Source organism: Pinus tabuliformis, chromosome 8 (assembly GCF_031772625.1).
Source record: "Pinus tabuliformis cultivar Carrire ecotype Pingquan chromosome 8, CPIR1, whole genome shotgun sequence".
NCBI lineage: Eukaryota > Viridiplantae > Streptophyta > Pinopsida > Pinales > Pinaceae > Pinus > Pinus tabuliformis.
In genome coordinates, this window is record NC_142294.1 from 854,654,699 (window position 1) to 854,673,357 (window position 18,659).

Consider the following 18,659-nt stretch of genomic DNA (forward strand, 5'->3'; position numbering starts at 1 on the left):
TGAGGTTTGGGGTTGTAGTATATCAATTGTAGATCTTTGTGTTAAGAGTAAAAAAATAAAGTTTATCTTCTAGACTCTTTTCACCTTATTATTTTATACAGATGTGAGGTTTGAGGTTGTAGTATATCTAGAGAATCATGGATAAATATTGACATAATTCAAAAGAAACTTATAACTTACAATCTTAAGATTAAAAGAAACACTCCCTACCCTATCCCTTGATTGAATGTAGCCTTTCTCCCATTAGAAGCATGGTTATGTTTAGGTATCTCATGTACAAGAAGAATTTGTATAACATGGAAGCCAAGAGGCTCCCCAAAATTGCTTCTAACTCTAATCAAAACCCTCACCTTTGGATCAAGTAAGGCTCACATAAGGATGCTCTGTCCTAGCTTGACCATTGGTGGTTAAAAGAGGAGATCATCTTGAAAAATAAGGATAACATTAAAAACAGTATTACTTCTAAATTTAAGGATATGTTATGGGATGATAAGGAGTTAGAGGGAAAAAGAAAGCTAATGTAACATAAGGAGGTGATAAACCCCACACTTGTTAACCATAACTTTCTTTTGTCCTGGTCAGTGCTAAGAATAAACTGAACATTGCAAACATATGAACTAATTCTCATGAGCTTCCAAGTGAAATAAGTTGTTGGTCTATTCCCAAAACACCTTGGGACGAAAGAATTTGTCCCCTTTCTGATACTATGAGAGTTGAAGATAAAAAATATTTTCTCTTGGATTGCCCTACCCCTACTCACATCCATTCTCCTTTTCAAAATATTTTCCACACTACCATCAACAGAAGTACAGTGATATCTAAATGTTTATCTCCATTATTATTTTATCATTAAAATAAAATATTGAAGAAATCGTTTGAGTTAATAACTTACTTTCTTAATGTCTTATAGACAAAACTGGTCTTAATAGACATTAATGAGCATCATCATTATCATATTCATATATATATATATATATATATATATATATATCCAATTTATTTTATTTAATATTTTATTATTCATCCAAACTCATTACTATTATTTTTTCTTAAAATGTTATCCATATATATTTTATTTTGGTTTGCTATCATTTTATGTTGACTTTATAATCTGTTTTAATCATGTTGTATTTATCATATTTCTTAATATATTACTTTTTCTTTTTTTAATTTTTAAGAGTGGTAAAATAAATTTTTTAATTAAAAAAAATTACGAAAAAGAAGGAGTAGCAATAAAAACCGCATTAATTGGTTTGAAACATGGACTAAATCCTAACAATGTCATTAATTCTGAAGACTTATATCTATGAGAAAAGTAAATATTAAATCCAAAAATAATAATAAAACATAAAAATAATAAACGAAGTTATTTAGAATTTTTATCTTACAAACTTATTTTTATTAATTAAATTACAAATCATTTAAAATAAATAATATACATATTATATTAAAATAATTTTAATTAATAATGATACATATTCTTAATCATAAAGATAAATACATAAAAATTTAATTAATTTAATTAATAAATATAGTCAGGTAGTGAGACTTCATTATCACCACCATTATCAATTGTACTACCCTAAATGGACATTAATAAATATATAATTAGAACTAAGAATATTTTTAAATAGAAAGATGTAATATATATATATATATATATATATATATATATATATATATATATATATATATATTATGATATAAATTAAAGTAATCATTCATATTTATCATTAAAAAATTTATAGTTAAATGTAATTATTAAATATAAAAATATGAGTCGATATCATTAATGAAAAGGCTTATATATATGAATGAATGTAGAATATTTTTCAAAATTTTAATAAAATTAAAGATAATAATATTTTTATATATAGAAACCTGAAATTATATAAATATAAATAATATTATCAATAATCAGTAAAAACTTATTTTGGCTCCCTATCTATCAAGTACCTATATGAATCAAAATTCTTACAAATATTTCCTTAAAAAAAATTGCTTTTTGAGAACTTTGATACCTTTATGATTAGTAAATCTATAATAAAATAGATTCATCATTGATTAAATAAAATATTTTATTATTATAGTGAAGAATTAAATATATTGACATATTCTTTGTTTTTGTTTCCCATATATTACTGAATAAAATTTTCAAAATTTTCTCCCTCTTATCTCTAAATCCATATGTTTATTATTATTGAATCTATTTATTTTTTTTACACTTCCCTCATATTGTTATTCAATTTTTTTATTAATTATAATGAAAACTAAATCATGGATATTCTTGATTTGAAAATAGGATTTGTTATAATAGGATGGGCCAATAATATGGCTTATCAATATCACATGACCAAAAAACAATAACTCATTTTATATGACACTTGTTAATATTTTTTTTTTAAATAATGAATTTAATTAAGGCAACAAAAAATGCATAATTTGTTGGAAATAAATTTGAGTCATTGATTTGTGTATACTATCAAGAATATTCTAGAATATTCTAAGCGGGTTAAATCACTTCCATCCATCTAATAACTAGGACAACCACATTAAAAATATTAAAGTGGTTGATATTCATAAATATAATAAAAAAAACTATTTCAATAAAAAAGCTATTGCAACACTACCAATCTACACATTTCCCTCATTAACCATGTATAAGCTTGAGAAAAAAAGAAAAAGGACACATCTTATTGTAAAATGGACAATTTTGCTAAATAAAATTTTCTGATATATTAATTTATTCAACTAATTAGAATATGAACTTAATATAATTGGAATAATCTCAAATCCCTTGGAAATTGGTTGGGTGGGAGCCATGTATGTAATTTAATTTGATTAAAAAATGAATTACACATCCATTTTTCCAAATAAAATTTGTTTATATAGTAATTTCCCCATCTAATTATACTACTACATAAAGGGGGGTTTTAAGACAATATTTGAGACAATTTTTGGGTAAATTGTCTTAACTTGAGACAAAAAAAATGGTGTATTCTCTTAAATGTTGTCTTTAAGCGGGTGTCTCAAAAATTATTGTCTTAAAGTTTATTGTCCTAAAAAATATCGTCTTAAGGATTATTGTCTTAAAAAATTGTCTCTATAAAGACAATATATAACACAAGCATTATTGTCTCTTAGGAGACAATTTCATTTTTGTCTCTCTTGAGACAATTTCATTTTTGTCTCTCTAGAGACAACACTCGGATTAGAGACAATATGTCTTTAATACTAGCTATTGTCTCTCTACAAGACAATTTCATTTTTGTCTCTCTTGAGGCAATTTCATTTTTTTCTCTTTTGAGACAACACTTGGATTAGAGACAATATCTCTTTAATACTAGAGACAATATGTCTTTAATACTTTCTATTGTCTCTCTAGAGACAATAATTTCTTTATTTAAAGATCACTTTTGTTTCCCTAGAGAGGCTATAAAACAATGAATCTAGAAATATCTCACCATTGAAAAAAATCGATATAAAAGGCATTTAATTAAAAATAAACTATAAAATAATTGATTAATTCATGTTAGCACATAGTGGAATCGAACCACCAACCTCCTGCTTGTAAGGCAGGCACTCCATTGAGCTAGCACACCTTAAAGAATTACGTGAAGAGTTACGACAATCCTGAAAACTACATTTATAGCCATTGATTTAAAAAAAAAAAAAAACTGACACATGATCTATAATCTTTATAAAAACTATAAGCATGCAAACCATATTTTTAACTTACAAAAACTAGTCATTGCCCCAAATGGTGTAAAAAGAGGTGGATTATATCTTTAGCAAAAAAATTCAAAATCTTATATTAATATATAGTTAAATATTCATGTATACATGCATCTATAAAGATAGACTCTATAAAGATCGCATCGTTAAAGATTAAGCCACACCAAGAGACAGGTTGCTAGTGGCAAAAGAGGGGAGAATCTATGTAAGACTGAATTAAAAACTCTATCCCAAGAAAAGAAACTATAATGTAGACCCCCTTTATATTATTTTGAGTTATCCCATTGGATTATGAAGGATATATAAAGTTCTTTGATTTTTGTTGATGAGTGGCATCAAATGAGAATTGGCTTCATACCAAAGGAATTTTATGAAAAATTAAGTGGAAAGATGTACTTCTCATATGCAATTTTGCCAAAGTTATCATGCGTTAAGCATTCGAGAAGTAGGAAATCTAGAGAGATATTGATTGTAAAGTGGTTTCACTAGTAGAGAGATATTGGAATTGATAATGCAATAGGAAAATAAACCAAAACACACCAGAGAGATATTGGACTTGATAATGCAGCAAGAAAAGGACCCAAAACACACTACAAAAAGAAATAAAAAACATAGATAAAAATGTAAAGCTTATATCTTTTGGAAAGTGCAAGAGAGACATTGGATTTGATAATTCAATAAGAAAAAGAACCAAAACAAACTACAAGAATAAACAAAAATCATAGATAAAAAAGAAATAACTCTTACATTTTTTCTAAAGTGCAATTTTCGCTATAAAATTCTAAATGTTACCTTAAAGGGGCAAGCTTGATTGAAGAAAGTGTGACTTTCAAGTTTATCAATAGTGTGATACAACGTTAATTAAAAATAGATATTCAAATGTACTTAAAAAAAACATCTTAAAAAAAACTATTTCAAAACTTCCACTATAAAAATTCTCATTTCGATTTCTTACAAAATCACGCAATGCATCCTCACAATTGAATTGGCCCATAAAAAGGCACACCATAAGGGAAAATAGAAGGCTAAATTCAATGAAAAATGTCTCAACTCATTTGCTGAACTAAAGGATTAATGAAGTATCTAAATTAGATTGTGTTTCAATGAAGGATAAATGAGCTTGCATGGATAGGAGTTGAATATCATCACTCAACAAGCATGCACTTCATTCTAATTTAGGTTTGATTCATTTGTTATTCCAAGGAGTTTGGTGTTGCTATTTGAAGTGATAGTTTGTATGGTTATACATTAGAAGGGTGCATGGGAAAAAATCGGCATCTTAGGTGTGGTGTGTGTTTTCCCTACAAAAAGATACTTCTGCCAATGCCATTGCTAGAAAATTGTGTAGTTGAATTCTTCAGTAAAAGACAATAAATCTCAAGACAAAAAAACTATCAATTTTCTACAATGTAAAACCAATAGTGAAGACTATATATCAATCCAATTTACTACCAATAGTGTATGTGATGTATATGCAAACATAAATCAGAGAGATGTTCCAGTTGGAAAAAATAAATGATATGTTTGCACTGTCAATAGGTTTGGCAGATAAAGTTACAAAATTATAATGTCTACTCCTCGAAATGAAGAAGATTGGTGATTAGATTCCAAGACATTCATTGCTCAACCGTTGATGAATATAGGATGTCAATTCCCAATGTTTCATGGGGTGATAAAAGGCAAGTTAAGACAAGTCAACAAGGGATGGATAATGTAACTATATATTTAGACCCACATGCGCTCAACAATAGACATCCATAGAAAAGGAGAGGGGAATAAGGCTAGTTTTGCAATAATAAAGATGAAAATAAAACTCATAGTACATGCAGCTAATGGAAATGTACTAAAAATATTATATAGTCTAGTGACACAGTCGCTACTCTTTTACAAAACTCTAGAATGTAGAAGAGATTTGGCCTTGGCTAGCATTGTTGTTGTGAGTTGTACTTGAATCACCCAACACACATGTGAAATCTGATTGGGGTTTTGGAATGCCACCGATGCTTTGAAAAGCGTCTCTAATGGATTGGAGTGTGCCCACAATGTCCATGATAGTAGGTCATCCTTCAGGAGAATATCTTGTGCAAGGAAAATCCATGCTTAAGGATTGATTGAGGTAGCTAATATCTTTACCTATTTGAGTGCTCGTACTAGCCCCTCTCAATAAATGCCCCTAGCAATAATTTGTCTATCTAGCTGATACTTAATATAATGGATAAAATGGAAATGGCAAATAGAAAGCACCAAATGCCATCTAGGTATGGTAGGATAAATACTCTGTGATATGATCACATGTACTTTAGAAATGAACCTTCCAAATAAAATGAAAACAAAGGGAATGCTATCTTGCTATGTTCATGAAATGTTGCTAATCCAAATTAATTGCCCACATTTATCACACCATTGTAAGTTGTATGCATTATACCATTGTATGCGATGGAAAGTCAATATTAACTTTACATGTTATGCTTCATTGTTAGCTAAAAAGATTATTACCTTAGAAATTGAGGTCAAGACAACATATATTTTGTTGTATGTAGGATAGCGAGATTTGAGGGAAACAAAATTTGATAATATGGATGAAACCCAGTTAGGATCATGAATTGGGGCAGACCATATGGGCCCAACCATATTAAATTTCTTGCCACAATCACTGCATGCTTGAGGAACAACCGGGCCACAAACAGGTGCATATCGTACATTATTATTCTTGAGCATACCATGTTAGGCCCCTATACTACTAGTGTAAACCCTTATTGTTATTAGTACAACCCACTTATTATATTGATGTACCCATGTAGTGCCCATATTGTTACTATTTTGCCCCATAGAAGCCCACTATTGTTATTATTGTGCCCTTACATTATTATTGTTATGTCGGCTCTGATTATGTTATGACCCCTTAGACACCTATATATAGAAAGAAGGTCTTTTCATTTGTATCATCCAAGAATTGTTCATTTATGTAATGTAAAGGAGGTTTCCCCCTCGAAGAGGTTGAATTCTAAGGCGTTGATCTATCTTTTCTATCTTTTTATTGAGTTGGTTTCATAACATTTGGTATCAGAGGAATAGCATGATCATGATCACGAATCGGTGGGAGACCTTTGGATCTCAAATACCTTGGGTTCAAGCAGTGAAAGATCACATCGAGCATCAAGAAATCAATCTGACCATATCTTGTAAAGGATTGGAAGAAATTGCCACTCCTCAAACTCTAGACATAGAAGGACATAACAATAATAATGTAAGGGCACAATAATAACAATAGTGGGCTTCTATGGGGCACAATAGTAACAATATGGGCACTACATGGGTACACGAATATAATAAGTGGGTTGTACTAATAACAATAAGGGGTTACACTAGTAGTATAGGGGCCTAACATACCAAGGCCATGGATTGCAAGTATCAGTTAAATTTGAAGCAAGACTAAGCTTGCATATATTTTACAACATAGTTTTTTTTTAAAATGATTTCATTACTTTGGTCTACATTGCTAAAATAGGTTTCTAAAAAATTTTGAAGATCTCAATCTCCTATGCAGTTTATTTTTTGCCTAAAAAACTTCAAGAGTCACCACCATCCTTTTAAAATGGAAAGTTAAGGATACCTTGTTAACAGTTCATGGTAGAAGCTACAAATGGAATGAATCACATCCAACACATTGGTACACATAAGACAATTTTAGAGGTGTGTTTTCCATTGCATTTGCAGACCTACAAGCACACAGAGAAGGTTACATATTTATGGCTGTCAAAGGAAGACCCAATTAAACTGTAACTCCAATAAACTGTAACTGTAATACACAGAATCTCTTTCTGTAATACACATAATCTGTGTGAAGAAGAATTGTTGATTTGAGAATAGGAATTAATCGAAGAAGGAGAAAGTATGATTGCATCCTAATCATTGGTGTAGAGCTCTGTGTTCTTCACATACACAACTGATTGCACAGTATTATTTCTGACCCCGCTCTTTGAGTGCCCTGATCCTATCCTACAGCTACTTCACATACTTGATGATATATAATCAAGTATACCACCAATAAATAAAAATCCTATATTACTATATTACTATGGCAGTTTGGGTTGAAGAACCATGTTTTTCAGTGTACTTTTATAAATTTTGTTCCTATAGATGGGACTATTAGACCTTATTCTGAATGGAATAATTACATTTCATAATTTCCGTAATGAAAACTTGTAATTTCAAAAACCCATTGCAAATCGATCTAATTTTTAAATAAAGAACAACGAAAAGTACATGAATAATCTATTCCATTTATTTTAAGAATTCGCTAAACTACTGAAGAGTAGTTACATTAACTCCATAAATAGTTGGTGGTACTTTCTGGGAGAGAACCAAGTCAGAGTGAAGAAATAAATTGTATCTAGATATGGTGGATGATAGGATCAGTTACCTTTTATGAAGGTAATCCATAAACACTCAATACCATAGTACTAAATTTTGTACATGATAAGATACACATCATTTGAGGGATTTATGACCTAGTAGATTTCCAGTGGAATTTTTTGGAAGGTTTTCTAGTTTATTTTTCTATCTAGTTTGTTCTGGCCGACATTCATTAAAATCAAAAAGTTTGACAGGTGAACTCTTCACAATAGAAGTGATTCAGAGGTTTTTCAGGGTTTTGAATCCATTTATGTAGTCAAAAAAACCAGTTTAAACAACATAAATCAAAATTTGGACCCAAATGTTTTCACAAAATTTTGACTAGAAAACTGCTAGAAACTCCAAAAAAATCACACTTAAAACTAATCAATTTATTATTGTGCAACTAAATGCCCAACGCCTCATCTACATCATAGGGGAAAATGTTTAGCCAGATTTTCTAATCATTACTACTTTGCACTGACGAAACATATTCACTGAATTGAATTAATGAAATGGACAAGTGATAGGGGCTTACGGTGTAAGAAAAGCTCCAATAAGAGAAATGGAAATACCAGGTTCTCCACTTCCTCTTGAATTAGGAAAAAATATTCCTTTTAACACCTCATTGCCTTTAGGCTTTGCATATGCCAACTCTCTAATGAAACAACCAAATATTGTAAGTACTAGAAAAGCAATGATTGCCTCTAAATTTCTCATCTACAATGTCCCAAGTTATAACACACAATAAAATGCTTTGAACTTTGCATACTAACACTTTTAACACTACCGTATTTATGGTGCTATGGTTACAAATGCAGGTAGAAATCCACATGGACAATTTCAAAAAATCATTGGACAAACATATAACAGTAATAACAATACATACTTCTTTAGATTATATTGAATGTCAAGGCACAACGCATTCAAGATTCTAAATACAATTTAAGTTTCAGTCATTACCCAAATTAATCCCCCTATTGAATATTTCGGTGTTACATGGGGATGCATCCCCCAAATTGGAGAGAACACCCCCAACATTTACCACACACTCTAGAGATGCGAGTTCCTAGAAAAGCATTTTACCACATCCCCATTTTGGGGAAACACATGGCAACATTTCCCTGGTGTGAGAGAAGAATTTTACCAAAAAGGAGATGTTTGGTGGTCCCTCCCCAAGAATAGGGATGCCCATACCCCTCAAATAAAATTTTTTGTTCAATAAAATGAAGATATGAAAAAAACAGGAGATTGAGCTTTGAGTCTATTTTTTTCAATGAAATGAAGATACGAAAAAAATAGGACATTGAGCTTTGAAGACTCTGACTTTAGTAATTAATAGTAATATTACATTCTTGAAGTAAGGTGAAAATTCTCAAGTGACACTCCTTTATATGATAGTCTACTTTAAACTGTTTCGAGACTTTTAAGGGTGATTCCGACCTCATCAGACATCATATGGAGAATGTAGAATTTTATATCCCATTCAGAATTCAACAGACTAAACATATTTCACAATTTGGCAACATTATAGCATTTCCACTCGATTGGAAAATGATGATTTTGCATGGGATGAATTGTTATTATTGAGATTTTATCATTATTATTATTATTTTAATATTGGAGATGGGGAACCCTTTGCTAGGCACCCTAACGTCGTCCAGTCCTCCCTGAATGTATTTAAAATTTAGGGATGCTCCCACATATCTCCCTTTTAACTCCCCCCACTTCAACACCCCCCAATCCTGGAAACTTGGTGGAACATAGAAATATTCATGTGCATTAGTTACACGATATGTCTGTTACTACTGCAAATAATATGAACTCACTATCCATAATGAATACATTGGTTAATATTCTTTCTAAGATTCTCAAGGTTGACATTCAATGGTAATACCACTCCCTATTGCAGAGTGTTGTGTTCTACAATTCATCATGTTATATTATGCAATGTCTTTGTGGTCTTTCCATCTCCACAACCTCTATTTGTAATCATTTGAATTGCACGATGCTAGATTATAGGGTTACTTCTTTCGGAAATGTAGGTAGCAATTTTCTTGGATTCTATAACATAAGAAAGCAAATCTTCTAAATTCTACAATATCTGGTTATAGGGATGATCATCACCTTATGAGTTATTATTGTGGATGCTACCTTGCAAGGATTTTCTTATCATCTTCATTGCTCGATGCCAAATAGATGTGGGATGTTGCTTCTATTTTTCACTTCCATATTTTACTAATGCATAATAAAACTCTGGCACTAGTGTACCTATTGTGATATTTCATAAATGCAGGTATAAATCTACAAAAAGATTTTTATGAGCCATTAGACAAAAATATAGCAGTTATACTATCATACTTCTTTATATTATAGTGATTTTACAAGGCACAATGCATACAATATTCTAAATACAATTCAAGTTTTAGAGACTACCGAAAATTAATCCCCTATTGGATGAGTATATACATAGGTGACAAGATTAAAGTTGCAAGGAATTTCAATTTGCCTTCTGTAGTGAGTGACTCGGTTAAGATTATTTCCAAGCTTCTCAAGACCATCGCTAACTCACAATGAAAATCCCTATTGAAGGGTGTTGTATTATGTAATTTAGAATGTTGCATTCTGTGATGCCTTTCTGTGGATTATGGTTATGCAACTCCCTAACGCAGGTCATTGTATTTTTCAATTCAGGGTGATGTGCTTGTGAGAATTTGAATTGCACAATGCTAGGTTATAGGATTCTTTCAAAAAGATAGGCTTAGCAGTTCTCCCATCTCCTACAGCTTTACAATGTAAAATTTCTAAATTCCACAATATTGGGTTATGGGCATGTTTTGTAGTTCTCCCATCTTCTGCAACTTTAGAATGAAATTTTTCTACATTCCACAATATTGGGTTATGGCCATGTTCCTGTTGCTTATGTGATTTCTCTATGCAACTACAAATTCTTGATGTTGATGCTATCTTGTAGGTGTTTTTCTATATTCTTCATACTAATTCCATAGAGCCAACTTTGTACATTTCCTGGTCCCACTGCAAAAGTATTCAATTTCCATGATACAAAAAGCCATGTGTGCATCAATTTTTATTTTTGAGAAATAAAAGAATGCATTGTAACAAAAGAAATCTAAAATGAATATAGAATAAACAACTAGCTGATTACCAATTAACATGCAAAAGTAGCAAACTCATGTCCTAATTTCATGAGAAGAACCTAATCATATCATCCCTAAAAAATTTCCTTTGTAGTGCCTTTGAACTAATAATAAATGAAAATGTTCACAAGCTTCTAAAAGGAAATTGTCCACAAGGACACACAAGTGAAAATTGGCAGTGATTGTTTTCAACACATTTTACCCACCTTTCATATAAGACCTTGCATATAAGAGTATAAATTATCCAAATCCCTAGTGAATTGAAAAAACATAATGCCAGCCAACTATTTTCTCTGATGGTTTGATTGGAGATTACAAACATTTCTAATTATAGAAGTTTCTTTTATAGGAGGAAAAACAAAAACAAATTTGGATTATATCCTTCTCCTTGATTGAAACATTCTAGAAAATATTGGAACTACTTTAGCAAATATGATTTTGCACTAACCACCTTCTTCCCGAAGCTTTCGAATTGGAAAGAAAAAATCGAACATCAAGTTGACCTTCATCTTTGAGGCTAAAGCTATAACAAATCATTGCAAATTGATAGAGACAACACCATAGAATCCGAAATAAATTCAACATTGTTGCCCAGTACAACGTCTCTCCAACATAGAACAAACCAAGAGTTTGAAGTAACCAGGTTCAATAAGAAAAATGAATTGTCATTTTGTCTTGAAATAGATGCATAGAGTATATAGTCAAAACGATCGGATGGAGCACCCGAAATCTCTACACTTCAATGAGAGTGAGTGTGCTAAATCCAGTTAGAAGAACACCATCCCATGTAGGTATATGGAACATGTTAAGAGAAAATGTAGTTCTTAGCACTGTGATAAAAACATGAAGGGACGAGAAAATTACAAACAATGAATGAAGTAAATTAGGGTAAAATTGTTAACCCTTATTCAGTTAGGGTTATTGTGGATAGTTATTTATTGTTTAAACTTAGGAAACCGAATCAATGGTTTACCTATTGTATATATTGCATATTTATATGTACTATGTGCAATATTTTTCGTACCATTCTTAATAATACTGTCGAATTCGATTCCCAACAAAAATCAATATTCTCTACATTTGTTGCAAACTTACAAGTATAAACATCAAGACTACAAATAAAAAACATCCATCCTTTGTATCAATGTTACAAATAAAATGGTTCATCAATGTATAACTCAAAGTGTTGGGAATATAGGCCATAACTACCCAAAGAACATCTCTAGAAAAACCCAACTATGAAAGCCACTCTATCAACAAATGTCAAGAAATATCAAAAGCTTCCTAAAACCCACAAAAAAACAACACGCTTTTGTGTTGTGTGGTAATGCTCCATCCCCTGAATAACACTCCTCAAAGTGAGAATGTAGTCAAGGATTTGATAATATCAACAAAAATTCAATAATCATTCCCTATAACTTATCTATATCTGCATATGTTGATATATATAAGTGTCTAAGAGAGTGGAGTGAATCTTACCTAATATATGTCCTCTTATAACGGTTCTGCAATGTGCAGGTACTTGTGTTTAATGCATCACTGAACTTATGGATGGGATGAATAATATCATTGCTCCAAGATGGTCAAGCAAAGGCAAATAGCTTAGCCATGGTTAAGATAAGAGGTTTCATGCCATGAGTCAAACACTCAAATTATAAGCCTTCAAAGTCTCTTTCCTTATTCACTTATAGTTTAAGAGAATTTTGTTAGGATTTCTATGGAGGTGGATGAATAACATCAAATGAATCAAGGGGAGCACAGAGTAGGTTATTGGTGGGGAATTTCATAAAGTTAGATGCATGTGAAAACTCAATAATTAGATCAAAGATGGTGAAGATGGAATTTTTTGGTAACAAAGTTTACCTGAGGGCTTTGGCTAAATGCCTGAAGGCATGCAAAAGTTTAATTCTTTGTTTGGATATCAAATGATGTTTCACCCTCATGCAAAGAGAAAAATATTTGAGGTGGGAGACCACTACTAGTTCGAGGTATTCCCCATGGTGTGTGTGAGAATGATTTGCATTCTTCCTCGAACTAATTGGCAATTAGAGATTTTCCATGAGATTTTGATGCACAGAATATTGGAGCAGCGAAGTTGATAAGAGATTACAAAGCTTTACCCCCATCGATATTTTTGCAAGAAGTTAATATTTCTCTCCAAGGATAATTAAAGGTGGATAGCAGGCATGAGCTAAGTCAAACACTGGAAATATGCCCAAATGTAGAAGGGCTAAAAATCAATGATACATATGAAGTCATGGAATGACATTGAGAGACAAGTCATAGGGCATCGGTCAACCAAATCAAGTAAATGGGTAGACACCAAAATTGTAAGTCCAAGAAAGAAGCAAGGTTGGAGCCAATATGTAGTCAATTAATGTTTTTCAACCATCATGGGAGTAGCTCATGCATACGTGGCTAAGAAATTATGCCAAAGAATTGACAGTTAAGAATGCATTTCACTTGTCTATGGAAATTAAATATGCCCAAATGCATCCAAATGGCTACCATCTAATTACTTCACTAGTCGAGAAATAAAGGAACTAGTACTTTAAACCATAAATCATCCTTTGTAATGTCAAACATAGGTGTTTGAAGCCAAATTGTGTAAGAATTTGAGTTTCCCAATTAAAAAATTGTTCCCTACTTCAAATAAGTACAAACCAAGATAAATATCTTCACTCTCTAATTTAAGATGATGTGAGAGTCTAGTGGAAAATTATAAAGATGGGATCCCCATAAAGTTTTATCTATGTACATACATGTCCCTGTTTGTAGAGTTATACCAAGTAATGAGATTGTACTGTGGGAGTCTTTAATAAGGTGGGCTAGCCACCTAAACACTTCACACCATGGAACTATAAATTCCAATTCCAAATTGAACGACAACAAAATCCTGAAATTGGCCATAAACATCTCATGAGTAATAAGACTTATTCTATTAGGAACAAGAAGTGTCTATAATAACATTTTTCATTGCAAATGGAGGCAACCATAACAAGACTTTGACCCAAGAGTTTTGCTCAATTACTACTACTTGTATCTTCTCTAGGATAGAGGCCAATAGCCTGGGTACACTAGTGTTGAGCACAACAAAGTAAAATCAGTTGTATCTTTGCATCGTTCTTCTCTAGTACAAACAATTTTTTAAAAGTTGTTTAGTTTTTATTCCAAGGAGTTAACTTGAAGCTAGAAGATATTTTCCAAGTCCAACAAAATGAAAATCAGCACTCTTGTCTTACAGACGTCACTTGAAAAATTCAACAGAACCAATACCAATAAAAAGCTTCATAACCAACTTGCAATCTTCATAACCAACACAAGCTTCTGAATAATTCAATAGAACCAATGCCAATAAAAAGCTTCATAACCAACTTTCAATCTTCATAAACAGCACAAGCTTCTGAATAATTCAATAGAACCAATGCCAATAAAAAGCTTCACAACAAATTCACAATCTTCATAACCAACACAAGATTTTGAACCAAGGCGTCAGAACCAATCAAATCATATGCTTTAGATGCACTCATGAACTAAATACCCTACCACTGACATCTTTGAACCTAATTCTTAGTGTATTGTTAACTAAAAACGAGTAACAACCATGTAGATTTACTGCATGGTTACTCAGTAAGGATATTTTTTATAAGATTCATGGTTTTACACAATGCATAGTTCAATTCCTTGTTAAAATTTCCACAAAACTCTACAACTACTTAGATGAATAATTAAAAATTGAAACTAAATTACTTGCACTAAGATATAGAGTTTCTTAACAATTCATATGTAGTGGAAAAAAAACACAGAGATAAAAGAAAATGCACAATTTGACACACTTATTGTTCTCAGGAAACCTAATAGGGAAAAATTCATCTGCTTGATTTGGCTATTTTATTGATTATCTTGGTGCAGTTGAATCTATTACAAAGCAATTTGTACCTCTAAGAACATACTTGCTCCCTGTTGGTCTAGCTTGGACTTCTCCTTCCAATCCTTCATCCCAGCTCCTAAATCCTATCACACATATGATCCCCTATTACTTAGGACACAAGCTCTCTACGCTCTCCACAAACAAGTCTCTCTCACAACTTGTGAGTTGTCTTGTCACAAACCTTCGTGTACAAAAAAATTCATAATACTTGTGCCTTCATCCTTCCTTTATAGGCCCAATTTGAATGTTCAAGGAGGCCTAGTTCGAAATTTAGAACCCGAGTTTCGACTACAAGTTAACTGAAAGTGTTACTTGTTGTCGTTCCAATCATCACTAGAGTTGTTAACTCATTCTCTCTCCAATCAGCACTAGATATCTAACTCTCTCTTTCATCAATCAAGAGTGAAGACTAAATTGTTCTAACTGAATTGCTAACTGCCACCTCGTTTTGTAGTCAAACTCATGAAGACTCCACTTAACTGAATCTCCAACTCTACGCATGAAAACTTGATGATTATTCTAGTAAACTGAAAATAAATCATCCTAACTAAACTCTAATTCATGAGGACAATTCAAGGTCTTCAGTCACAAGCCAGGAGACCTTGCTTGCTACATTTTCAACACTCTCTCTTAGCAAGGAAGGTACTTCTGGAACAACCTCTCCCACCTAGATCTTCCTTCAACACCACCACATTATCCAATGTTGCAGTTGCTTTGCATAAATGAGAAGACTCCATCGCTTCTTGCTACAGAATCTGATCTAAACACATGTTCCTTCCAACCATGCTCCTATTATCCTACTCTTTAGAATCTATCAATGTTAGCTCATACCGATTAGTCCTGACAAATCTAGAAGAGGCCTCCTACACAATTTCTATCACTAACATCGATCTTGTGCTATAACTTCTTCTAGCACTGTTATGGATCTATCTTGGTCCTTTGAAACACCCACAAATATTGCTTCCAGTCCCCCGATCGGTACAATATCCATCTCTCCCTTTGAGGGTTGACCTTCGCCAATATTGTTGGTTGTTAGTACTGTATATTGACCTCTGCTCTAATACCATGTTAATATTTCCACGAAAAATTGCAACTACTTAGATGAATAACTAAAAACTAAAACTAGTTTACTTTCACCAAGATACAAAGTTTCTTGACAATTCATATACAACAGAATTAAAACACGGAGATAAAAACACATGCACAAATCGACACTTATTTTTTTCAGGAAACCCGAAAAGGAAAACCTTGTGTGATTGATGTGGCTATTTTATTGATTGTCTTGAAGCAATTGAATCTATTACAAAGCAATTTAATCCCCTTAGGAACATACTTATTCTCATGTTGCTTTATCTCAGACTTGCCCTGCGAACCCCTGATCCCAACTCCTAAATCCTAGCACACCTATGATCTCCTATTACATAGGGCACAAGTTCTATGTGCTCTCCACAAACAAGGCTCTCACACAACCTATGAGCTCTATCTTGTCACAAAACATTGCGCATAAAATAATTCATAATCTATTAATCCCTATGCCTTCATCCTTCCTTCATAGGCCCAGTTTGAACATGCAAGGAGGCCCACTTCGTAATTTATAACTCGAGTTCTAATCACGAGTTAACTAAGAGTGTTACTAACTAAGAGTGTTACTTGCTCTCCTTCCAATCATCACTAGAGTTGTTAACTTGTTCTCTCTCCAATGAACACTAGAGATCTAACCGACTCTTCCTTCAATCAAGACTAAAGACTAACTTGTTCTAAATTAACTGCTAACTGCCACCCCATTTTGTACTCAAACTGATGAAGACTCCACTTAACTGAAACTCCAACTCCATGCATGCAAACCTGAAGATTATTCCAATAAATTGGAAATAACTCATCCTAACTCAATTCTAACTCATGAAGACAATTCAAGGTCTTCATTGGCTAAGGCACAAGCCAAAATACCTTGCTTGCTACATTTTTAACATTCCTTACGAAGATGGCTACAATAAGGCAATACTAAAAGTGGAAGAAAATAATTTTGCAAAAAACATCCATTAAAATGTTTTCTTTTTTTCTAACAAAAATATGGGACATTTACAAGGACTACTTTCTTAAAAAACATTTACTAGTACATTAATTGGCAAGAAATCCATGTTTTAATGGGGTAACCTATATTTTTAGGGACAAGAACACTAGGATGGCACATTAAAAGGATGTTCATCTCCAAGTTTAAACATTAGGTAGGTAGTTGTTCCTTGTCTCCTTTTATGTTATGTCGATGGACAATAATGTAGACTCTTTATGAGTGGTTTCGACAAGGGCAGTCCACTTTTTTTACTTTTGCACTTGCTTATGGGGTGTGTAGTTGTGGCCCCCCTTTTTTTATTAAAGCATTGTGTATATTACTCTTATTAAAATTTTATAATGTGTAAATAAAAATTCATATAACTAATCACAAAACAAGGAAAAGAGTCTCGCCTTCTTATTCTTGAGTCTTGCCTAGAAGAGGAGACCATATTCAAGTATTCAAGTACACATTTTCATAATCATGGAGAATTTATGGCCTTGTAGAAATTACCATCAACATCAAGAATTCGGAATGGTCATGCTTCAGGAATGCAAACTTCTGATGGAGCCTTATTTCCTACATACACAACAAAATAGTTACAGGCTATGATCATGGCAAAAATATGAAAGTTCTAAACTTACTTGTAGTCGGGCTGAGAAATAATTGATAGGTAGATGTAGCCGTACATCGCTTGATTATATATTGTACAGAGGACTCCCTTGATCTAGGCTACACACAAGAAGTAAAAGACAACCATTCAAAGGGAGAAAAAATAGCTAATTAACAAATAACCATCATGCCAAAGACTAGAACAATGTCGCAAGTAAAAATTACCTAGGAGTAAAAGCTAATATGAAGGAAACTAAACAATGCACTTGTACCAAATTAGGTGAGTAAATAATCAGGTAAATGCAAGAAATGCTGTAGCAAAAGAAATTTAAAACCTGAAATTTCAAAGCATTCAAAAGGCTATTTCATTAGTGTCATTCAAGGGCATCGGATATAGTTATAAAGAAAGTTTCCACTCTCTTTCATATTTTTTTAACTGAAGATTGTTGCCAGTTGCAAATCAATTAATGCAGATATTTTAAAAGTCTTACTAGTACCAAATTGACTGCCTTAAAATCCGTCTATGCTACCATTCATGGTCCACCATCCAGAATCGCCACCTAATATAGAGGGTTTCCTCTTTCATTCAAGGGAACTTCTATCAAACTATTGACCACCTTAATAACATAAATAGGTTGACCATTGTTATTTCATTGAATAGGCCATTATACCTCAAATCTCCCCTCAAATTGTGAGAGGCTTATCTCTGATGAAAACCTTCACTGAAATGAACAACGTAGTCTGCAATGCAAAACATAAGCAATATTTTCCCTATTTA

At 32.2% G+C, this 18,659-nt stretch overlaps 1 long non-coding RNA gene across 1 annotated transcript; it reads right to left on the reverse strand.

The window, feature by feature from the left end:
• Nucleotides 1–14,081: 14,081 nt before the first annotated feature.
• LOC149238261 (uncharacterized) lies at nucleotides 14,082–18,002 on the reverse strand. Its single transcript, XR_016245354.1, has 2 exons — nucleotides 17,914–18,002; nucleotides 14,082–14,184 (listed from the first exon to the last, which is right to left on the reverse strand). It is a non-coding gene; the product is annotated as an uncharacterized LOC149238261 (long non-coding RNA).
• Between the last annotated feature and the right edge of the window lie 657 nt (nucleotides 18,003–18,659).